This window comes from Halichoerus grypus, chromosome X (assembly GCF_964656455.1).
Source record: "Halichoerus grypus chromosome X, mHalGry1.hap1.1, whole genome shotgun sequence".
In the NCBI taxonomy this organism is placed as follows: Eukaryota; Metazoa; Chordata; class Mammalia; order Carnivora; family Phocidae; genus Halichoerus; species Halichoerus grypus.
The window spans coordinates 106,117,109-106,142,655 of NC_135727.1; the positions used below are offsets into that span (position 1 = coordinate 106,117,109).

The following is a 25,547-nucleotide window of genomic DNA, read 5'->3' on the forward strand; positions in this document are numbered from 1 at the left end:
TATATATTTTTTACTCATAAAACTTAAAAACTATTTTAGTTTTTATTTATTTACTTTTTTACAAAGGCGATAGAAGTTTATTGACTATACCTCAAGGGAGTGGTGGGCAGGACAGCAGAGGCGAGACTGTCTGCCTACCAAGTATTTTAAAAGAGAGATCTCATTTCCAACCACCACAAAAATGGTTTGGTACCTACCAGTAAGGTTAAGCATTATTAAAGGACGTAAAAGAATAGCTAAAGAAAATAAGAGCTGCGGTGTTCATGGATGGTGCGTCTGTCAGCTTTGGCAAGATTGTGCTGATTTCGGTGTTAAGAATCTGTAGCTTCTTCTATTCCTCCAAAGTCCCTGAATTCAGGCTCCCTGCTTGCAAAGGGGCCAAATCTTGGCGGGGCATATCTCTTTCTGGTGGCATCCCTCCCAATGCAGCCCATAGGAGGGAAGGCACATTACTGTTCTTCTGTTTCCTGTCCTGTCTCCCTGAACCCACAGGCTCGTTCAGCACCATACCTGCCTTTCCAAGGTATCAGTGATGTTGCACTTTAATGACTGTTTCTTTTTTGGTTGTTGTTTAAGATTTTATTTATTTATTTGACAGAATGGGGGAGGGGGAGCGCACAAGCATGGGGAGTGGCAGGCAGAGAGAGAAGGAGAAGCAGGCTCCCCACTGAGCAGGCAGTACAACGCGGGGCTCGATCCCAGGACCCTGGGATCATGAGTTGAGCCGAAGGCAGACGCTTAACCGACTGAGCCACCCAGGCGCCCCTGGTTCTTTTCCAAACACCACTTATCTTCAGAGCCAATGCCACATTGTCGAATGGTTTTTGTGTTTTATGGCTGCAGCTCTTTTTTTGCTATTATCTCCTTTCGTCCGTTTTAGGCTTAGTTATAAAGCAGTAACCAATGACCTAAACAGCTCAGTGCCTTCCAACAGCAAAGTGGATTCTTTGCTTTTGTGACAGCCAGCCAGGTCCTGCTCAAGCCTGTGGACGCTCTGGCCTGTTGGCTGAGGGGGTGGCCTCTGTCTGGGGCACTGCAGCTCTCAGGGCAGAGGGAGGAGAGGCCTGTGATGGCTCTTCAAGTTCCACTCAAAAGCCACACAGGTTGGGGTGCCCGGCTGGCTCAGTTGGGTGGAGCATGCAACCCTTGATCTTGGGGTTGTGATTTCGAGTCCCACGTTGGGTGTAGAGATTATTTAAAAATGAAATCTTGGGGCGCCTGGGTGGCTCAGTCATTAAGCATCTGCCTTCAGCTCAGGTCATGGCCCAGGGTCCTGGGATCGAGCCCCGCATTGGGCTCCCTGCTCGGCGGGAAGCCTGCTTCTCCCTCTCCCACTCCCCCTGCTTGTGTTCGCTCTCTGGCTGTGTCTCTCTCTGTCAAATAAATAAATAAAATCTTTAAAAAATAAAAAAATAAATAAATAAAAAATAAATAAAAATGAAATCTTGTGGGGCACCTGGGTGGCTCAGTTGGTTAAGCGACTGCTTTCGGCTCAGGTCATGATCCTGGAGTCCTGGGATCGAGCCCCGCATTGGGCTCCCTCCTCAGCAGGGAGTCTGCTTCTCCCTCTGACCCTCCTCCCTCTCATGCTCTCTCTCTATCATTCTCTCTCTCTCTCTCAATAAATAAATACAAATCTTAAAAAAAAAAGAAATCTTGAAAGAAAAAAGAAAAGCGGCACAAGTTACTTCTCACATCAGCTTGGTGAAAGCGGCCAAATCTTCCCTCAAATGGACCTATCAATGGAGCCATATCTCATGCTCTCCCAGAAAGGGGAAAAGACTCTTTGGAATAATTATATAATCTACCACAGATGTGAAATCTCGATATTGGAAAGATGTCAGTTCTCCCCAAACAAAGTGATTAGTTTCATGCAATTCCAAAAAACTCCCAGCATGTTTATTGCTGTTATCACTGGGGGACCGATCGATTTAGCTTGTGATTCTCTCATCTGTTTTGCTTTCGCAGAACCTGGAAAGCTGATTCCAAAATGCTTATGGCAGCACACAGTACCGAAACTTGCCAAAGCCATCCTAAAGGGGGCCATCAAGGAGGGGAGATTTCCTTTATGAGGTAGTCCTCCTCATTATAAAGCTATATAAACTGTGAGATTGGGACATTGGGACAGAAATAGACTCAGCAATTCCAGTTGTAGGAAATAGTATAAAGGTATTATTAGACAGATAGTTACAAAGAGATGCTCAAGAATTTTTAGCATAAAAATTGCAGTTTGTAATAGCATAAAATTGGAAACAACCTATATGTGCATCAATAGTTGAATGAATGAATGCTTTGTAGTCCATGAAAAAGCAGAATGCTGTATTAACTTTTTAAATGACCCAGAGCTACAAATATCAATATGTATAACTTTTTTTTTTAAGTAGGCTCCATGCCCAATATGGGGCTTGAACTCACAACACCAAGGTCAAGAGTTGCATGATCTATCGACTCAGGCAGCCAGGTGCCCCGATATGTGTAACTCTTATAAACACACGATAGGGGTGCCTGGGTGGCTCAGTCGTTAAGCGTCTGCCTTCGGCTCAGGTCATGATCCCGGGGTCCTAGGATTGAGCCCCGCCATCGGGCTCCCTGCTCGGCAGGAAGCCTGCTTCTCCCTCTCCCACTCCCCCTGCTTGTGTTCCCTCTCTCGCTGTGTCTCTCTCTGTCAAATAAATAAATAAAATCTTAAAAAAAAAAAAAAACACATGATAAATGGAAAAAAAGGAGGTTGCAAGACCCATACTTTATAATAACATCTACAGACCTTTTAAGATCTAAGCAGTACCATATATTATATTCATGTAATACATATACTACCTATATTATTTGTGTATATACATATGTGGAGTTAAATATTCTTATTTTGTATATATATTAAATCTACCATTCTGTTAAAGATAACATTTTGGCAAATTTGGGACAGTGGTGAACTTGAAGAGGGAGAGAGAGGAAAGGAATGGGTTTGAGGGGTCAATACAGAGAGCTTCATCTATTCCTGAAATGTTTCATCCCTCAGAATATATCTGAAGCAGGGGAGCTTGGGTGACTCAGTCAGTTAAGCACCTGACTCTTGATTCTAGCTCAGGTCATGATCTCAGAGTTGTGAGATCGAGCCCCTCAACTGGCTCCCCGCTAAGCGGGGAGTCTGCTAGAGATTCTCTCTCTGCCTCTCCCTCTGCCTCTGCCCCGCCCACATGCACGCACGCGCGCTCTCCCTAAAATAAATAAATAAATCTTCAAAAAAAACCCAGAATGTATCTGAAGCAAATATGGCAAAATGTTAATGTACCAAGTGTCAGATATGCAGGTATTTATTTCTCAGAACTTTATATGCTTGCAGTACTTCATAATAAAGTATTTCTAGCACCTAGCAATAGTCAGTTAACATTTTCTACTGCAAACTGTCAAACATCTTTTATTCATATACATGTGCAAATATGTAAATTCAGATTTTAAACAATATTGAGCTCATGGACTTCATAGTACTTTATTACATGCTATTTCATTTCAATAGCATCATGAATATTGTTTATGTTAATGAATATATATTTAGAATGTCTTAATGGTTTTTAATATTTCATTATACATTTGTATCATTTTTAACCAATCTTGTATTGTCATATATTGTTTCTAATATTTCGTTGTCATAATCTAAACTGTAATAAATGTTATTTTATTGTCTTTGTTCAATTATGTGATTATATTCTTACAAAAAATTCCTTCAAGTGGAGAGGCTTAGATAAATAAAAGAAATGCACCTTTGAAAGCTTCAAAACATATTGCCAAGTTGCCCTTCTGAAAATATATCCCAATTTATACTTTAAGTGTGACTCAGATTCTATTTTTTTCTATTTTAGTCTTTACCAGTTTTAATAACCTTTACTTATGGATCTTTGGAATGCCTAAACGTCCCAACTGACAGAGGGTAGCCTGGGCTATTTCTCTAAAAGCTAATTGTCCTAAGACAACTGTGTTTGCTTAACTGTAAAACTTCTCAACAAACTACCTATAATTATAAATTGCATTTTGCTGAGTCATAGGGAAATGTAACAAATCTTGGGGAAATATTGTCTAGACCCTTGAGGCCAGTGCTATACATTTTATTATAGGTCTTTTGAACTCTGTAGAAAGTGTGCAGTTTTCTTTTACTTCAACTGGTAACTCGTCCTGAAGTCTAATTAGTCTAATTGGATGGGGAGATTAAAAGGTCGAGGATACTAATCCAGAGCAAGAGGTTTGTTTATTCCACTGGCAATTTCCTGCTGTTTCTTGAAAGTGCCCTGAGTGTCTGAGTGACAAGTCCCCTTTCGTTTCTAACAACAGACCAATGAAAATTAAAATCATGTTCCAGGTTTTGGTAAATGTGGGCCTCACCCTTCCAGTTTCTGGTTTGACAAGTACTTTAGGGATGCAACAAAACCAAACAAAACCTTAACCAAGTTAGTGTGGTGCCAGGTGAAACAAGATACAGAAAAGGTCACCTTGGAGGGTCTTATTAAAGTTTTAACCCTTGGGGCGCCTGGGTGGCTCAGTCAGTTAAGCGTCTGCCTTCGGCTCAGGTCATGATCCCGGGGTCCTGGGATGGAGCCCCATATCAGGCTCCTTGCTCCTTGTGGGGAGTCTGCTTCTCCCTCTGCCTCTACCCCCCACCCCCACTCCACCATGCTTGTGCTCTCTCTCTCACAAATAAATAAATAAAATCTTTTTTTAAAAGAGTTTTAACTTTTACTACAAACTTATTACCTAAGAAATGGCTTAAGCAAAATAATGTCTTAAGATGTTTTAAGTAAAAAAACTGCGTAAGTAAAATATGTCCTTGTATGATTGCTCTAGGTTAGGCCTCTATAAGCACTAATGGACATAGAGGACATAATGAACCCATAGTTTGGATCTGGTGAATGAGATTAAAGCAGCATGCTCAGATTTCTTCAGTTGACCCCCAGAAAACTTTCTTGACTCAGCTTTTATAATCCAAGGACAACTACCTTAATTTTATTAAGGTTTCTTAAATTGCATTCCTGGTAAGGCTTCTTCGTGTAGTAACAAATTATTTTTATGGGCAATCTTCTAGTTCCAACTAACTACAGACCTATTGGTCTGCTGACCACTCAATTTAAATTCAATATTCATTCCTATTTGATATATTTTATGTATAAGATTGTTCAGACAATATTTTACATGGGCATGAATGGCTACTAATACACTTTTCATAACTTTTGGGAACATCTGTTAAGAATAACAAGTTATATGTCAGTTTAATTTTTTTTTTTTCAAGATTTTTTATTTATTTGACAGAGAGAGACACACCGAGAGAGGGAACACAAGCAGGGGGAGTGGGAGAGGGAGAAGCAAGCTTCCCGCTGAGCAGGGAGCCCGATGCGGGGCTCGATCCCAGGACCCTGGGATCATGACCTGAGCCGAAGGCAGACGCTCAACGACTGAGCCACCCAAGTGCCCCTATGTCAGTTTAGTTTGACTACTCCTTAACCAGTGGCTGTCAGATATGAATGGCAAGTCACTGATCTCCACAGGGACCCCTGATTATTCATACTTATTAGGGCCCTTGCCTCAGCACCACTGTGAGAAATACGGTCTGTTCAAATGGCCTCCTGAGAGCCAAGTCAATAATTTTAAGTGGTGTAATATAGGTCTGTATTCTACTGCTCTCCCCTCGCTTTGTGTCTTGCCTATTTGCAAAACCCTCTTTTAGATAGCCTAGAATCATACCCTCTCACTTTAAGTCCCATTGTAGAATAGAAGATTTGTATTTTTCGCTACTGACATGAACTTGTAGCAGCAATATCAACAGACAATTAGCTGTAATCTAATTATCATCAGAAATACTTCAAAAGATAAATTACTCTAAAATGCCATTATCTGGGGGGCGCCTGGGTGGCTCAGTTGGTTAAGCGATTGCCTTCGGCTCAGGTCATGATCCTGGAGTCACTGGATCGAGTCCCGCATCGGGCTCCCTGCTCGGCGAGGAGCCTGCTTCTCCCTCTAACCCTCCCCCCTCTCATGTGCTCTCTCTCTCTCTCTCTCATTCTCGCTCTCTCAAATAAATAAATAAATCTTTAAAAAATAAAATAAAATAAAATACCATTATCTGGGGCAAATGATCCTGCATCATGATTAAGACTGGCTGCGAGTGATAGCAACTCAAAAAACATTAGCTTCGATGCAACTGAAGCTCATCTGCCTCTCATACCCTGAGGTATAGGGTTTGTCTCCCATACACCGCAAAGCACATCTTACCTTGGCCTCCAGCTTACTAGCCACTTTCTTCCCCATCCTTCCCAATCAGCATAATGTCACCAATGCAGTGAATCAATGCCATACTCTGTGGAACTGCCCAGATCTCTTTGGACTATGTGGTAACAGAGGATAGGCAAGGTAACACAGCCTTGTGGCAAGACAGTAAGTGCACATGGGAAAGACAAGAACACATTTGCCAAATTAAGGAGTGCATATCACGTACCTGAGACCATGTTAATCTGTTCTAACATTGACACCATGTCTGGCATGGCAACCATGAATGGGCCTATCATGCAACAGTCCATGCTCATTTCTCAGGACCCATGCAGTTTCTTCAGGGGCCAGACCACCAAATTAAGGGATTCATGAGATCTTTTTATGTCCTTAACTGTAGAAATAATCACTATCCCCTAGGATACAATATTGCTTTTGAGTTACTACCTTGGCTGCTGGGGAAAGGGTGAGGGAATACAGGGCAGAGGAAGGATCGTGTTTCATCCATTTGGCCTTCCCTACTGTGATGGCTCTCACCCCACACACAGACCAAGCACCAATGTGGGGATTAAATCAATCGCCAAGTATGTCCATCCCAATCATGCATTCAAGGACTAGAAAGTTACTAATGGGTGAGTCCATAAAAAAAGTAGAGAGATTGTAAGCTAGACTGTGGCCCCCATATGTCTCCACTCTAACAAGAGGCCTGATGATCCTCTGAGTCTCCGTATATCAAGGCCAACTTGGAGTCTACGTCCAATCATCTTCAAAATGTCTGCGTATTTCCCTTTCCTAACTGTAGATGGGCAAAAATAATTTTCCCTCTAGTCTTCTAGGTTGTTGGCTTAGACCCCCACCCTGCAATAAATGACAGTTTCACAGGAGAAAAACAGAAGTCTAGTGACATGGGAGCACCCAGCTGGCCCAGTCAGTAGAGTATGTAACTCTTGATCTTGGGGCTGAGATTGAGCCCCACGTTGGGTATAGAGATTACTTAAAAATATTACTTAAAAATAAAATCTTAAAAAAAAAAAAAAAAGAAGTTTGGGATGCCTGGGTGGCTCAGTTGGTTAAGTGTCTGCCTTTGGCTCAGGTCATGATCCCAGGGTTCTGCATCACGGGCTCCTTGCTCAGTGCGGAGGCCGCTTCTCCCTCTGCCTGCCACACCCCCTGCTTGTGCTTTCTTTCTCTCTCTCTGACAAACAAATAAATAAAATCTAAAAAAATAATAAAATAAAAAGAAGTTTAATAACGTGTATACCTCTTGAAACTATGGGAGGTACCCAGGAAAACTGAGTAACTCTCTAACATGGCCCAAACCACCCCCTTAAATACCATCTTCAAAGACAAAAGATGTTTGGGGGGAAGGGGAAGATCAGTTTTGGGAGGTGACCAGGAAAGGCCCAGTAATCAAGGGTGTGGTTGTTATGCAAATTTAAGCCGTTGTCTTCTCCAAGGATAGAGAGTTTCTAGAAATTTAGAGTTATTCTTTCCTTCCTGGTACAGGGAAGGAGACACCCTTACAAAAGATTTCCCCTTATAAATGGACTGTGTCCTACAAAAACTGGTAACTTCTACTCAGTTTTCAGAGCTTCTTGTGTGTCCACAGTTTTCTTAAAAATAAACATCCCAGGGGCGCCTGGGTGGCTCAGTTGGTTAAGCGACTGCCTTCGGCTCAGGTCATGATCCTGGAGTCCCGGGATCGAGTCCCACATCGGGCTCCCTGCTCGGCGGGGAGTCTGCTTCTCCCTCTCCCGCTTCCCCCCTCTTGTGCTCTCTCTCTCTCAATAAAATAAATAAAATCTAAAAAAAAAAAAAAAAGAAAACATTTAAAAAAAAATAAATAAAAAATAAACATCCCAGATTAATCCTTATACCAAAGAGGAATATTTGAGGATGGGAAATGCTGCTCCCCTTCCCAAGTATACAGGTACCTGAGTAAACAATAGCTGGTTCCCTTGGGAAAACACTGGGGGAATTATGGTGGTCTACCCTGTCATGGTGTTGCAGCTTCCTTCCCCCTGGGGAGCTGAAGACATGGCCACCTCTTAATTCAATACATTCCAGTACCGAAAACTGGCTGAATGGACAATGAAATGGGCAGTGGGTCATGACTTTTTACTGGAGCAACACTCTAAGCCTTCTGCACGTCCACCTTCGCCTCCTTTGGATTATACAGTAGTCTCCCCCTTATCCGCGGTCTTCCTTCCTACAGTTTCAGTTACCCGCAGTCAACCACAGTCCGGAAGCAGATGACCCTCCTTCTTAGGAATTGTCAGAAGGTCAATAGTAGCCAAACTCGAGGTCACAATGCCTGTACGGTTCACCTCACTTCATCTCAGCAGCTAAGTATCTTACCATCTCACATCATCACAAGAAGAGTAAATATAATACAGTAAGATATTTTCAGAGAGACAGAGACCATATTCACATAATTTTTATTACAGTATAATAGTTCTATTTTACTGTTATTGTTGTTAATCTCTTACTGTACCTAAGTTATAAATTAAACTTCATCATAGATATGTATGTATAGGGAAAAGCTTAGTATATACCGGGTTCAGTACTATCCACGGTTTCAGGCATCCACTGGGGGGCTTGGAACATATCCTCTGCAGATAAGGGAGGACTACTGTGTGTGTGTGTGTGTGTATTTATTTTTTGGAGAGAGAGAAAGAGAGAGCATGTGTAAGCACGAGCCTGGGTGCACGAGCCAGGGGAAGGGGGAGAGGGGGAGGGGGAGAATCTCAAGCAGACTCCCTGCTAAGAACAGAGCCCCCCACAGGGCTCGATCAATCTCATGATCCTGAGATCATAACCTGAGCCGAAACCAAGAGTCAGACACTTAACCAAATGAGCCACCCAGGCGCCTCAGGACTACTGTGTAGATTAGCAGCATCTTTGTATGCCCATTGGTTTTCCCCGAGGCAGCTATAGTTGAGCCCCTAGGGAGCTGTAGTTTTATAACCATCCTCACAATTCTCTCCTAGTTAAAGCCCCTTGGCGGCTCCTCCATCCTTTCTGGTCATAATTGCATTCCCATAGTTTCTGGCAGTTAAGCACCATCATCTGGCCTCTACTGCCTGAGTGCCGTTTTACCATTTTCTTTACTATCAACAAGCCAAACTTTGTGACGGTCTCTCTGTCTTAACCTTACAGTGGAAGCCTCCACTAAATGTTTCAGTAAGGCTGATATCCGGCTCCCCAGCACATTTCTGATGGCCTCGGTGAATGGTGTGTCCTCTGGATTTTTCCATGGGGCATAATCCACTGGTGAGTCATCTGGTCTCGTGTAATATATGCATTCCTGTCTGCCCACCTCTCTCAGACTCTTAATTCCTTGCTCTATTGTCTGTTGTGACAATTTGGGCATTTCAACTTCGCTCAGTTTGGGCTACCACTTTCTCCAGGCATCTAGAAATTTCCCTAACAGACCCCATCTCCGGGGTCCTTGCCAGGGTATCCCAAGAGAGTGCCAGTCAAACAATAAACTCTGCCTTATCCAATTATAGTTTTCAGGCCCATGACTCAATCATCCTCAAAACCCAGTCCACTGTTTCTCCCACAGCTCTTGCTGGCACATGCTGACCGGTCTTAGAGCTCCTTTGGGGTATGGCCCCTTTCCTCCTTTATCAGGCCCAGCATATCCCCAGATGAGTTATGCTGTTGCATGATTCTAGTTATCGGCCTGGCAACCAAGAGATAAAGTTGGGCAGATCCTGAGCGGGTGGTGGGGGTGCTGGTGGGGGGGTGCGCTGTGTGGCTGTTGCCTCATGGGGGAGAAGACTCTACAATATCTTTCTACACTGGAGGTGGGGAGCATTATGGCTCTTAATAGGGAGGAGTGGGTCATCCTTGAAGGCTCTCAGGGTTCAGAGGAGCTGGTGTTAAAGAACAAAATTCAACTGAGTACATTTTAAATATCTTAGTGGCTTTGTTTAGCCATCCATGAGTTGGGCAGCATCCAATCTAGCCAAGAGAAAGGAGCTCCAAAGAGCTGTACAGCTCAAGAGGGTTTTATAGACCAATATGAGTAGGAAAAAGGAAGCTATGCTGGGTGTTTGCGGATTGGTTGAAGCAGGGTTACTTTCCTTCTCTGGAACCAAGGGAAGTCTTGCAGCGCGGTCAGCTCACTTGTGCCGGACACGCAAGTGCTGACTGGTTGACTTAGGCCTTCCTTTTCTGGGAAAGCCGAGTACAAAAATTTCATACAGTTTTGGTGTGCAGTCATGGGGCTGAGCACAAATGACTTCAACCCGTCCCTAATTTGGTTTCTTGAACCCTGGGAGGCCCAGTCTTCAGGGGCCTCCACCCACATATGCTCGTCTCACGTAGCAGCGTCCCGGGGTTGCCCCCAACAGGGCTCTGACCTTGCGGGAACAGACTGCCTCAGTCAAGCATTCCATCAGCTTTGAAGGCCGATGAATATAACCATTTAATCTTGAGTTTTGCCTTCAGCTTTTTCCGCTCTCCCACTGCAGAAGATAAGAGCCCCTTTGTAAACTACCAGAGAGGACTTGTGGCCTTCACACCTGGTTTTCAATGGTGTATTGACTGCCTTTGGTTTTTCATTATCTCTCTGTAGGGTATGATAGAACTTAACAGCAAGCAGACAATTCCATTGTTCTCTTCCGTGCGGCCTCCTCCTCCCTGTCCTCCAGCCTCCAGCCTCCACCTCCCACCCTCCAGACTCCAGACTTCTCAAACCGCCTGAGCATTCCCCTCCATGAGAACCTTTCCCCAAATCACAACCAGTGTACGTTTTCACAATTAGACCAGCACGTTCTCCGCACCCTACACACTACCCAGGCTGGGGTCTTCCCGGCCAGACGGGTGGTGAGCGACCCTCACTGACCTCCACCCTTTCTCCTGGTCTCTCAGGCCACGTCGGGTACCGGCTGCGTCCGTTCAAATCCTCTGGGCAGCAAACAAGGAAGCAGAGTGAAGGGTGAAAAAGGTCCCTCGGATGAGTTTAACACTTGGGAAAAATGAAGTCAGAGGAAGCAGGGCCAACAGAAAGCCTTCCGACTGTGTTGCAGATCTGACACCAGTAAAAAAAAAAAAGAAGGAGAAAGAATCGGGCAGGGAGAGGCTCAGACCACAGGGCAGATCTGACGGAGCCTCCAAAAGAGCCAAAGAGCTCTGAGCAAAGACGGCCTGTTCCAGAATACTGATGTGCAGCAGAAGTGGCCAGGCCTTGGCCACCCTGGGCTCAGTCTTTGGCTAGGGCTTCCCCAGGGAGAGCAGGGCCCCGCGGGTGACCAGCAAGTTCTCTCTTGAAGGAAGATGCGACCGGCACATCTCGTTTGCTGGAGCTGCCAAATACAACACATGCCCCTCCTCATTTTCTCCGGTAATATGAATACCTTCTCTACTGAACGAGAGAGTCAAAGAGGCTTTAATTCTTGTAGCTTCTTTTGAAAGAGAACTGCCTCACCTTCAACCTCCACTGACAGAAAAGTAGACAAAAAGGATAATCACTACCATTTACTAAGCACCTGCTTCTGTAGATACTAAACAAGGTGCCTGGCATAAATTATCATTAACCTTTATCCTATTTATTGCCTGAGAGTAACCCTAATCTCCAAAAAGAGACCATCTCACGCTATTGGCAGAACTGGATAGAACAAAAGCTGCCACCTTCCCCCACTCAGGTTCATGCTCATTCTTGTCCCCTTTCTCCCCCCGCTTTATTTTGTGAACTCCCAACTTGTGTGTGCTCTTGGCTGACACACGTTCCTGGTTCTGTCTGTTGGTTTCTTCAACTTTAACTACTCCTTAATTTTCAGCTCATTTTCACTTGGTTTCCCTTCCAGGCTTCCATCCCTCAGATACAGTAATGCAGGCTTTGGTCCATTTCCTGGCCTATACCCTGCTACCCTCTGGTCTCTATCCCAGTCATGCGTGTAAAAGGCACCTAACTCCGGGGCACTTGGGTGGCTCAGTGGGTTAAGCATCTGACTCTTGATTTCGGCTCAGGTCATGATCTCAGGGTCCTGAGATTGAGCCCCATGTCAGGCTCTGCCCTGGGCATGGAGCCTGCTTACGATTCTCTTTCTTCCTCTCTCCCTCCGCCCCTCCACCCCCATTCTCTCGCTCTCTCCCTTCCTCTCTTAAAAAAACAAACCAAAAAAAGGCACCCAACTCCATCTTCGGCCTACCCAGGGGTGATCCCCGCTTGGTCTCCATTAGCTGGGGAGTAAGAAAAAAAATTAAATAATCAGGTAAGATAGATATTATCATCCTAATTTTACAGATGAAGAAACTGAGTCCCAAACTGAATTTGGGTAAGTGCTCAAAAGCTAGTATATTGTGCACATAGGTGTCTTAGATATTGTTAAGATACATTATTTAAAACTTAAGAAATAAGGGGGAAAATTAAGTTGTGTTAGGGAACAAGAATTCCTGTCCCTTTCAAGGGTCCTTCTAGCTGGACTAAGAATCAAACTGGGGGCGCCTGGGTGGCTCAGTCAGTTAAGTGACTTCGGCTCAAGTCATGATCCCAGGGTCCTGGGACTGAACCCCACGTCGGGCTCCATGCTCAGCGGGGAGTCTGCTTCTCCCTCTCCCTCTGCCCCTCCCCTGCTCGTGCTCTCTCTCTCAAATACACAAAATCTTTTTTAAATATTTTATTTTTATTTATTTATCTGAGCGAGTGAGAGAGAGAGAGAGAGAGAGCACGAGCAGGGGGAGGGGCAGAGGGAGAAACAGACTCCCCTCTGAGCAGGGAGCCCGATGCAGGGCTCGATCCCAGGACCCTGAGATCATGACCTGAGCCAAAGGCAGACGCTCAACCAACTGAGCCACCCAGGTGCCCAATAAATAAATAAAATCTTAAAAAAAAAAAAAAAAGAAACTGACATAAGACAGATTAACAGAAGAAAATCAAATTTACTAGTGTATGTTCAGGGAATCCAACAGCATAGAAATTCCAAAGACAGTCAGGCAAAATAAAGTATATATGTCATCCTGAACTAAGAAAGGGATAGGGGTCTGGGACTTCAGAGGAAAGAAATGCACTTCACAGGGCAATAAGAAGAGCAGATGTTTGGTAATTAGATGTTTGTCCTACCATACAGATGGGTCACTCAGATAAAGTTTGTCTGATAATAACCCTTATTCGGGGAAAAAATCCCCAATTTAGATTCTTCTATGTGGTTAAGAGAGGAGCAAAGTTTCTCTTGAGCTCACAAGGTCTCAATGGCCTTCAGCTCAGAATAATCTTCATGATAAAGTGGCCCATCTTGGGGTGGCCTGCCCTTGGCCCCTACAGTTGTATGTCCTTTCAAAGTCATCTTGGGATGTTGACAGGATACTCAAGGATTATTTAATTATCTAGGGGATATAGATCTGTGTGTAACTGCCATTTACTATTAATTAAGGGCTCAGACTCTGAAGTTATATGGTAATTCTTCTGTCCAATAGAAAATAGAGCCCCGAAGTTAGTTTCATTGCCCTTTGGACATTAATCAGTTGTCTCTAACTTAGCAAATTTAAACTGCCTTTCCTAGTGGACTATAAATATGCCAGTCCTCAAAATGCTCTTTGAACCAGCATTACCATCTTACTGATCCCCCTCATTAATGAGTTGAATAAAATCTTTGACATACATCCATTCTATATTTGTATGAGCACTATTGTTTTTAGCTTTTGAAAATCACTCTTTGATACTACGATGTTTGACTTCAAAGTCCTTGGTCTTTTCAGATACTAGATGACCTTTCAAGATGGGCATGCTGATATATATTGGAACAGGGATAAAGTTGTCACCCCCTGAGGTTAATTTTCTCTAGAACTGAGATAGCATATGCTACTTATCTCTCCTCATGTCAAAGACAGGGCCCCATCTTGGGCCAATTGTTTGAGAAGAGCTTTCCTCTTGCAGAGACTTCTGGTAAAAAGGATAGCTTGGGTACAGTGACCATGAGATCTATCTCAAAAATTGTTTCTGAAATTTTTGCAATCTTCAAATACAGCCCATGTCATTGAAGCAGAGGCTTAAATTCCTCTTTGAGGGTTCTTTTGCATTTGGAAGCCTCTGGGGTACCTAAAAGTAAAGCCAAAATCCTATTCCAGAATGGACTTTGAGGAGTGGGGGGAGGGGCAGAGGGAGAGAATCTTCAAGCAGATTGCCCACTGAGTGTGGAGCCAAACGCAGGGTCGATGAATCTCACAACCTATGAGATCACGACCTGAGCTGAAACCAAAAGTTGGTTGGATGTTTAACCGACTGAGCCACCCAGGTGCCCCTAAATTATTTTAAGTAAGGATAACAGTTGAAGAAATAGTGGACTATGCCACCCCAAAATATGCCTCTGGCATAAGAACTACTTTGAAGTGGCATATTTTCGAGAAAAAGTAGACATGAAGAAGCTCTAAAATCAAAGTAGAATACAGCCTTTTGTGAGAAAAATTTACATTTAGAAGGTTAATCTCCATTTGCAAGCAGGTCTCGCTCTCAGTACCAGGAAGGGAAGGATGACTTTAAATTGTAGGAAACTTATCAATGGAGAAGGCAAGGACTTAAATCTGTATAACAATTTGTGTTTTTCCAATAGCCTTCCATACCAGGCCTCCCCCAACCACCAACATCTTTCTTTTGTCTTTAGCTGACATTTCTATTTAAGGTGATATCTTAGGCCATTTCAGAGAGTTTTACTCAGTTTTCCTGGCCTCTCCCATGTATACAGGAGATATACATGTTATTAAACTTCTGTTTTTCTCCTGTTAATGTGTCTTTTATTGCAGGTGGTATCTCAGCCAAGAGTTCAGAAGGGTAGAGGGAAAATTACTCCCCCTACCTTACATGGGTATTCAAGGGGGGTAGTTACTGAAAGTATGCCTAAGGAGGGTTCTAGGATTCTGGAAATATTCTTTTTTTTGATCTGGATACTACTTACGCATGTGTGTACACTTGCTGAAATTTTGTAGAGCACTTAAGATTTGTACATTACATATATGTTGTATTTTAATTAGAAGTTTACAGGTCATGAAATAAAATCTTTAAAAAAAAAGGGTGCCTGGGTGGCTCAGTCGGTTAAGCGGCTGCCTTCGGCTCAGGTTATGATCCCAGGGTCCTGGGATCGAGTCCCACATCAGGCTCCCTGCTCTGCGGGGAGCCTTGCTTCTCCCTCTCCCACTCCCCCTGCTTGTGTTCCCTCTCTCACTGTGTCTCTCTCTGTCAAATAAATAAATAAAATCTTTAAAAAAAAAAAGAAGTTTACAGGTCATGGGGAGTAAGGAGTGCACTTGTCATGATGAGCCCCGGGTGATGTATGGAATTACTGAATCACTATACTGTACACATGAAACTAATATAATACTGTATGTCAACTACGCTGAAATTAAAATGAAAAAAGGTTTACATTGTTATTCCACTTTCCTTTTGCCCTAAGGACACTTCTCTTCAGTGAACTCAGGGTTTAGGAAAAACTCTAGGTTGGGAAGTGTCTTGTGTATCACTTCTGCCCAGGGTGACCAACTTATCCCAGTTGGCCTGGGACTTTTCTGGGTTGTTTGTTTGTTTGTTTGTTTTTAAGTAGGCTGCACCGCCAGCATGGAGCCCCATGCGGGGCTTGAACTCATGATCCTGAGATCAACACCTGAGCCGAGATAAAGAGTTGGACACCTAACCGACTGAGCCTCCCAAGCACCCCCTTCCCTGGTTTTTGTACTGAAAGTTCAGCTGGTCACCCTGTTTCTGTCTATAAATATAATAGAATTTGGGGAAGGAATTATTAACTAAACTAACTAAACTAAAAAGAATTGACTTTCTGGAATGGGAGGAAGAAGACCATACATTATAATCTCCATAAATTATACAAGGCTTATTGTTTACTCTTCATCACAATCAATGAAAGATCTCTGTTTGGAAAATCAAAGACACACTATTATCACTTTGAAAAGTCTGAATCTACATTAACCTAAAAGCATGAGTCACACACGCACACACACAGAACCATCTGAACCTAGATCCAGAGGGAGCCATTCAACTGGAAAGTTTACTTTTAAAAAAGGTCAAGTTATTCTCCCTGAAGTTCCTGTAGACAAGTGATTTTAGAGATAGAGGCCCCTTGAGATCTAAAGGAAATGCTATTATAATATAAATAAACCTCATGCAAGCCAGCTGTGACATTTGATACCAGAGAGAATATGACCGAAAATACACAGCACCACTCTGGCTTTTCTCAAACAGAAAGGGAATTGTCAGAGACAACTATAACTTGCAAGGACAAAACCCAAAACATGTTAATTTTTATTTATAGGATGAAGGCTGAAGATGCTGGAGGGTGGATGGTAGGGGTGGGCTGCGGGATAGCTACCCAACAGAAATACTGAATTCAATCTTGGCTGGACATGTCCAAAATGGGAAGCCAGAGAAGAGAAGACGCAGTTTAAACGAACTTCTCAGTCAATAAGTCCCTTAAACAAAATGTTGTTCCTTTAATGTCTTCTATTACATAGTGATTAAATGGGCTCCCACGCAGCTCTGATTAAAAACACTTAATGTTCCCTCCAAAATTGCTTTGGGGAGAGCAATCTCATGTCAGGGAAATTAATTCAAAAGGACTTCCCTACAAGGGCTGAGGGAAATTTGCACCTTCAATCCACAATTTGGAAAATATCAGGCTTTAGATTACTTTTGGAAGTTTACAAATTAAATTCAAAAAGCCCGATACTGAGTGAGGTGATCTTTACACAGTCCACATACACATTTAGTCTTTAAAACTACCTTTTTTTTTTTAAAGGTAATCTCTACACCCAATGTGGGGCTCAAACTCACGACCCTGAGATCCAGAGTCATGCTCTACTGACTGAGCCAGCCAGGTGGCTCTAAAACTATCCTTTTAATAATTACCAATATTCTTCAGTAGAATGTACTTGTCTACCAGAGTAAACTATTTGAATAGCGTGTTTTATTTTTTATTATTTTTAAAGATTTTATTTATTTATTTGACAGAGAGATAGCGAGAGCAGGAACACAAGCAGAGGGATGGGAGAGGGAGAAGCAGGCTTCCTGCCGAGCAAGGAGCCCGATGTGGGGCTCGATCCCAGGACCCTGGGATCAAGACCCAAGCCAAAGGCAGACACCCAACCAACTGAGCCACCCAGGTGCCCCGAGGCAGTACTTTGAACTTTTGCCTTCACGACTTTTGGACACACTATGTATTTAAACTCCGCACATGCGCAGCTTTACTATTCAGCTACAGCCCTCAAAGGGACCCCTGTGCAGGTTTTTGGATCTTTTCTCTCTAGTCCCCTCACCCTCCAGTACTTCACCCAGCATACTCATCTCCCTTCACTGGACAATCTTTCTGGACTTCATCGGTGAAAGGGAGCAGAATTTGCCATCCCAAAATAAGCCTCTTTGGCAGATTGATTATTTCGGGCTGATTATTTTTGAGAGGCTTCGGACACGAGAAATCTCTAAAAACAGAGAAGTTGCCCTTTTGGTTTTTTTGTTTTGTTTTTAAAAGATATTATTTTGAAGTAATCTCTACACCCAACATGAGGCTACCAAACTCACCACCCCTCGATCCACAGTCACATGTTCCACCAATCAGGAGTCACATGTTCGACTGACAGAACCAGCCAGGGGCCCCCAGAAGTCACCCTTTTGTAAGAGACATTTACATTTATAAGGGAAATCTCCATCTGTCAGGGTGTCTCCCTCTCTGGATGGGGGAGGAGGGGAGAATGACTCTAAATCTCTAGAAACATATCAATGAAGAAGGCAAGGACTTAAAATCTGTAGAACAACCATAACCTTGTTTATTGTGCTTTTCTGGTAACCTCCCATAATGGACTCCGCACCCCAACATGCCCCAACATCTTTTCTTTTTTAAGTAAACTCTCCCCCCAACGTGGGGCTTGAACTCATGACCCCAAGATCAAAAGTCACATGCTTTACCAACTAAGCCAGCCAGGAGTCCCATCTTCTTTTGTCTTCAGCTAGAGACAGTATTTAAGGTGGTAGCTTAGGTCATTTGGGGGAGCTACTCAGTTTTCCTGGGTCTCTCCCATGTATACAGGAGATATACATGTTACTAAACTTCTCTTTTTCTCCCATTAATCTGTCTTTTCTTTTGGGGGGGCGGGGGCTTCTCAGCCAAGAACATAGAAGGAATGGAGGTAAAAGTATTTTTCCTCACTTACATGGGCAACGACATACATTAGGACAGTTTGCTTGGCCTTGTGTCCTCTTGGAAAGAGACGCCTCTCAGCCCTTTCCACATGTGACTCTTAATTCTTCCCTCCAAACGGATTCTCTGGCAAAAGCCGTAGCTTAACACAACTGTGGGGAGCACCATTCACATACATGATCCAAGGGGAGCCGGTCAACTAGAGTTGCGTGATGTCTAGGCCCTGTCGTTCTCTCCGGTCCTATTTCTGTTCTCGTGTAAAAAGGATTGGTCACTCGTTCACATTGCCCTTAAAGCCACAGTTTCTATGCCTTTTTTGACTGTTTACCCCATCAGTAGTAAAATTTTCGATCACAATCTCCAATATATATACATAACCTTTACTTATGAAATATATACATGTGTCAACACATACACGAATTTCATTAAGTTTAAAATACAAACTAAATATGTACAGAACTTCTCTCTCTCCCTCTCCCTCTGCCCCTACCCCCTCTCTAAAATAAATAAATCTTTTTTAAAAAATGCATACAGGTTAAAAGTGAAAGCATGGGAAACTATATACCGTACTAACACTAATCAAAATAAAGCTGGAGTGGTTATATTAATATCAAATTCAAATTAGATTTCAGAGCAAAAAATAATACCAGGAATAAAGAGGATCATTTCCTAATGATAAAGCAGTCAATTCACCATAGTATATAAATCATAAATGTTTATGAACTTATTAACACTACTTTAAAATACCTGAAGCAGGGGCACCTGCGTGGCTCAGTTGGTTGAGCAGCCAACTCTTGATTTCCGCTCAGGTCATGGTCTCAGAGTCGTGGGATGGAGCCCCGTGTCCGGCTCCACGCTCAGCACAAGTCTGCTCAAGATTGTCTCTCTCCCTCTGCCCCTCCATCCGCTCCTGCTCTCTCTTTCTCTAAAATAAATAAATGAATAAATCTTAAAAAGAAAATAAAATACCTGAAGCAAAAACTGATAGAACTGAAAAGTAGAGAGTACCATAATTAGTCAGATATTTAAATATCCCCCTCTCAATAATTAATAGAACAAGTAAACAGAAAATCAGCAAGTATATGGAGAGGTAAGCACTTATCAATTCACATGACCCAATTAACATCTATTCAATATTCCATCCACCAAGAGCAGAATACGCAATCTTTTCAAATATACGTGGAATATCTACCAAGATAAATCACAGTGTGGGCCAGAAAGCAAGTCTCAATAAATTAAAAAGGATTCAAATTATGCAAAGTGTGTTATAGGACCACAATGGGAATTAAATTAGAAATCAAACAGAAAGATCTCTGGAAAATTCCCAAATGACACAACTTTAATTCATGGACAAAGCAGAAATCTAGAAAAATTAGAAGGTATTTTTAACTGTATGAAAATGAAATATGACATATTACAATCTGCAAGATGCACCTAAAACAGTGCTTAGAGGGAAAATTATAGCACTAAAAACCTACATCACAAAAGAAGAAAAGTCTGAATTCAATGACCTGTTTCCAGGATTAGCTGGGAAGTTAGAGGACTATACAAGCCATGTATAGAGATTCTCTGGAATGGATGCTTTTTTGAGATTCTTATTCTTGGCCTCTTTCGGGAACTGATAACAACAAATAGGCCACATCCCTTCTTATTCTCACTGCCCCCTCAGCTAGAAAGAAGCTCCCCAGCTCCACTTCCGTCACCTTAGAAGACTGAGCGGAAACTAGATTCAGGCTCAGGAAAAAGAACACAGGAAAGGCCCTTGAGGCCAGTTTCTAGTCTAGGCAAAACCAGTGCTCACCCAACATTAGTGATGTAATTTGCCTCACCTGGGTCAAGATGTCCACACAGAGGCATGGGGGCCAAAGCACCACGGAGTATATATTAGCCTGCTTGGGCCGCCACAAAAAAATTCGATAGGCTAGGTGATTTAAACAGCAGAAATTTATTTGCTCACAATTTTGGTGAGAAGTCCAAGATCAAGGTGCCAGCCAATTCAGTTCCTGGTGAGAGCGCTCGTTGGACCGCAGATGGCCAAATTCTATGTCCTCACATGGCCCTTCCTCGGGGCACGTGCATAGAGACCAAAAGGGATCTCTCTTCTTGCCCTGATAAAGCCACTAATCCCATCATGCGGCCCTACTCTCAGGACCTCATCTAACCCAACCTCCTCTCAAAAGCCTCTCCAAATATAGGGCTTCAACATATAAATGGGGGGAGGGCACAAATCTTCAGTCCATAGTAGAGTTCCTACTAAAATAGCTCTCCCAGAAATCTGTAATACGACAAGTTGCTTGTGGAGAATTCTGGGACTTTGGTTCCAGTCATCATTATCTCCTCCTTGAAGACCCAGCAAATATTATGCATTGTTTTGGACACTAGAAAAGAAGCCTTTATTAACTCAGAGCTCATGACATTACAACATTAGTACAATAACCGTAACAAGAAGGGAGATATGCTGCAGAAAGGAGTGAGGGGCAGAGAGAGAACTGCAGAGTAGCTGAATGCCAATGAAACAAAAGCAGGACTTCTTATCCAAGGTGACCTTGAAGCTGGGGCTCTTCCAATCATCAGCTGTGGGACTTTGGACAGGTTCTATCTTGGAAGCTCAATTTCTACATTTGTAAAATGAGAAGAGTAATAGAAACCACTCTCAAATTTGTTGTGAGACCAGAAGATTACATGAAGAACACTTGAAAATATTTATTTCAATATTATGTTGCCAATCATTTGGGTCAGTGTCTTCTCAGCTATTATCCCCCACCAGAGACACACATCTGAGACACTGTATCACAGAATCCTGTTCCCACGGGACACGATTTGTGCCCCTCCTCCTCTCTCCTGGTGTGAATATTTAGAGACATCAAATTGAGGTTAAATATCTTCTCACCCAGTCTGAATGCTTTCATGAATTTTAATAGTCTGAATTATATAATCCCACCATGCCTTCTCCTTGTAAGGAATCAAAAAGATCCAATTCTACTCCAATGACTTTGGTTAAAGGTTTCCCAATGTATTTTAGGATGATGAAAAAGAAAAATCCATTAATTTATTAACCCAATAAATATTTGAGTGTCCATCAAGTACTGGTCTAGGTACCAGCCATATAGCAGTAAACAAAATACATCCAAGTCCCTTACATTTCACAGCAGTATAAATAACTATAATGATATAAACTTCTCAAAGTCTCTTGACTTTGTTCTGGAACTTCTGTTTAGAATAGTCGTCGTCTCCATTCTCAAATAAAATTGGGATTTAATTTGTATTTTGACAGTGTGCAAACTAACGAAGCTATCTTTAGTGCTAGAGATGAAGGAATCTGGAGTAGATTTATTACATGAAATGAACATCAAGAAAATGACATATAGAGAAAATGAACATGCTGAGAAGAGAAAGAAAAATCTCTTTGTGACAATCATTCATTTTTCATTCTCTGTAAAGGTTTATTTTACATTGTAAGAAGGGAGGAAACATCATGAAGTATTTAGACTATATTACAAGCTACAGATCCACATTCAATGTATCTAAAAGAGAATAAAAGAATTGCAGAAGTAACTTAATCTGACAACCCTATTGAAAAATTCTAACAGTACATGGGTTTTCCCACCTTGAGTTTCTAAAGTCACTGTGTAGCTGTTTTACGAGACTTTGAAAGTCAAGTTTTTGACAGGGCCCAGAAAAATCAGCCTTACTGCTAGTTATAACATCATCTTTGAGCACTTATATCCATCATATCAAAACTAGCAAAAGTTGGGCGCCTGGGTGGCTCAGTTGGTTGAGCGACTGCCTTCGGCTCAGGTCATGATCCTGGAGTCCCTGGATCGAGTCCCACATCGGGCTCCCTGCTCGGCGGGGAGTCTGCTTCTCCCTCTGCCCCTCCCCCCTCTCATGTGCTCTCTCTCATTCTCTCTCTCTCAAATAAATAAATAAAATCTTTAAAAAAAAAAAAAACTAGCAAAAGTTTAGCTGCAACTTTTGGGGGTGGGGGGGCTGGGGCTGTCAGGGTTTCCTTTTTCATAGTGAGTCCTAGGACACTGCACGATATGGCTATCTGAGGGAACCAGTTTTCTATTTCACTGGCCCCATGCCTCCTACAAGTTGCTGACTCACTTTATGGAGTGGAATTAAGAACCTGTCTGAATCAATAGGCATTTGTGGCAGAGAGTGCTAGTTGCCCCAACATCCATTTTCGCTTTCTTCTAAGGAAATAGAAATTTCAGCTAGGCACAGCATTAACAAAGGTCAGCCAGATCTTGGAAAGCAGCTCACAGGCTGCAGAAGAATAGCACTGGGGTAAACAAGAAACATTTATAATGTTGAACAGTGTCTGCTGCATCTTGCTGCTTTTAGCAACACCCTACAGAGGGATGGACCCAACCAGAGCTAGTCAGACGTGGGGGGGGGGGGGGTGTGCAAATCGCCACCACTAGCTGCCCATCTGCGGAACTAGGGCAGCTGCAGGAGGGCACGCAGGGGTGCAGGGCATGGGACAGAGTCTTGGGCAGTTGCACATCTTGGTCAGGTTCCCGGGGTCTGTGATCCCTTCAACCCCTAGGCCCTGCTGCTTCCTGCCTCCTTCCTCCAGAGGAGTTCATGGCCAGGACGGACTCTTACTGCCCTGAGGCTGACCCCCCGGGATGGTTTCCGCTATATGTAATTGACAAGCAGCAAACAGACCAGAAGCTTATTAAATGTTAGAGAGAATCTGAAAACCAAAGAAACCGAAAGGCAGGTTTGCAAATGCCTGTGATGATGAGATCCTGCACGGGAAAGGAAAAATAGCTTTCCCTTTATCCTTTGAGGTTCTTGGCTGAGACCCCCCCTCCCCCATAATAAAACCCAGATTAATAGGAGAAAGACAAACAAGTTCAATGACATACATACCTCCTGTATACATGGCAGAGACCCAGGAAAAGTGAGTAACTCCCCGAAACGGCTCCAGCCACCACTTTAAATACCGGCTTCAGCAAAAGACAAAATATGTTGGGGGTGGGGAGTCTGTTTTGGGAGGCTACCGGGCCAGGCACGGTAAACAAGGGTGTAGTTGTTATGCAGATTTAAATCCCTGCCTTCTCCCTCCCTGGCAGTTTCTAGAGATTTAGAGTCAACCACCTCTTCCTGGAACCAGGAGGGAACCACCCTTACAAATGCAGATTCCCCTAAGACCTGTAAATGTCTCTCACAGAAGTGCAACTTCTACTCCGTGTTCAGAGCTTCTCCCGAGTCTGCAGTTTCTTAAAAATAACCAGCCCCAAATAATCCTTACGCCGCAGAGGCGTGTTTTGGGGTGGCAAATTCCGCTCCCCTCCACCTTCAGGCCATGTTGAGGTCCCCAAACTGCTCAGCAAAGAACGGACGGTGAAAGCGGACCCATCCCCAAGAGAGGTCCAGGGCGAATGTGGCCATAAACAATCAATGGAAATGAACCTTCTGGAGGGCCAGAGAGGACAATGGACAAGGATTTTCTTTAAGGAAGCAGAGCTAAGGGCTATCAGATGGGCTAACTAAGGAATTTGATCCAGTTCGAGGACAAGGAGCTTTTGCATTTCCAAGCCAGTGGGACTCCATAATCGCCAGGAAGTGACCACTGCCGAGGGTTGTCCCGTTGGTCTGGAATTTCCAGCACCGTGTCCGCGATCACCCCACTCCTACTCTACCGTGAGGTTGTGGAAGGCGCGCATCACTTGTCTTTTTTACAGATTGCAGGATCATTTGATACATTTGAACCTCACAGAGGGGATATTACACATCCCTCAGAGATCCTGAACTTTGAGATGCATGCAAGCGTAGGGAAGGAAAAATCATTCTCTCTCGACTCCTCGGTTCTTGGCTAAGACCCCCGCTATAATAAAGGAGAGATTAACGGGAGAAAAACAAACAGAAGTTTAATAACATGTACACCTCCTGCACACATGGGAGAGACCCAGGGAGACTGAGTAACTCCCTGAAATGGCCCAAGCCACCCCCTTAAATACCTTCAGATAAAGATAAAAGACGTTGGGGGAGAGGGGATGCCATTTATGGGAGGTGACAGGGAAAACACAGTAAACGAGGGTAAGGTTGTTAGGCAGATTGAAGTCTTTACCTTCTCCATTGATAAGAGTTTCTGGTTTTATTTTATTTTCCTAAAGATTTTTTCTTTATTTGAGAGAGAGAGAACGAGCAGAGGGAGAGGTGGAGGGAGAAGCAGGCTCCCCATTGAGCAGGGAGCCCGACACGGGGCTCGATTCCAGGACCCTGGGATCATGACCTGAGTCAAATGAAACACTTAAACATCTGAGCCACCGAGGAACCAAAGAGTTTCTGGTTTTAGTCATCCTCCTCATCCTGGGACAGAAGGAACCATCCTCACAGAGATTTCTTATAAAGGTAAATGTCTCTCTCTCTTTTTTCAAAGATTTTATTTGAGAGAGAGAGCGCACAAGCGGGGGTGGGGGGGGCGGGGGGCGGTGCAGAGGGAGAGGAAGAAGCAGGCTCTCCACTGAGTAGGGAGCCAGATGCGGGGCTCAATCCCAGGACCCTGGGATCACAACCTGAGCCAAAGGCAGACACTTAACCCCCTGAGCCGCCCAGGCGCCCCTAAAGGTAAACGTCTCTTACAAAAGGGTAACCTCCACTAGGTTTCAGAGCTTCTCCTGTTATCTGCAGTTTCTTAAAAATAACTAGCTCTCAAGATGATCAATATGACAAAGAGGCCTATTTTAGGGTGGCATAATCTGCTCCCCTTCAGTAGCAATGGGATTATACTGGGGAGTTCTCTCCCTTAGCAATGGGTATGTTCTGGTGTGTGGGAAGAAGGGTACAAAGATGTTTGTGTGTCCAGAAAATCAGAACAACAGGGGCCAAGAGTTCCCCCCAAATCTACTTGCCCCTTGTATCATAATAGAATTTTGAGCTGAATATGTAGCCCCCTAAAATAAGAACTTCATTTCCCAGTCTTCCTTGTAATTAGATGTGGTCATGAAACTAAGTTCTGGCCAATGGGATGTGAGATGGCATGCGGTATGCAACTTTCAGGTGATGCCCTTAAAGGGAAGGCACGTGTCTACCCCTCTCCTGCTTCCTGTTAGTTGGAGTATGGAGGTGGTAGAGAGCCCTCTGGGGCCAGGAGGCTGTGGCAGCATTCTGTAGATGGCAGAACAAGATAGAAGGAGT

The 25,547-nt window shown here is 43.5% G+C and overlaps 1 long non-coding RNA gene across 2 annotated transcripts in view; it reads right to left on the reverse strand.

Annotated features, from left to right (window-relative positions):
* LOC118530327 (uncharacterized) overlaps positions 1–23,381 on the reverse strand; it is an 87,165-nt gene extending 63,784 nt beyond the window's left edge. For both annotated transcript variants that reach the window (XR_013444679.1, XR_013444680.1), the window contains exons 1-2: positions 23,277–23,381; positions 19,140–19,317 (exon numbers count right to left, since the gene is read on the reverse strand). This is a non-coding gene — a long non-coding RNA (uncharacterized LOC118530327). The remainder of the gene's footprint in view (positions 1–19,139; positions 19,318–23,276) is intronic.
* Between the last annotated feature and the right edge of the window lie 2,166 nt (positions 23,382–25,547).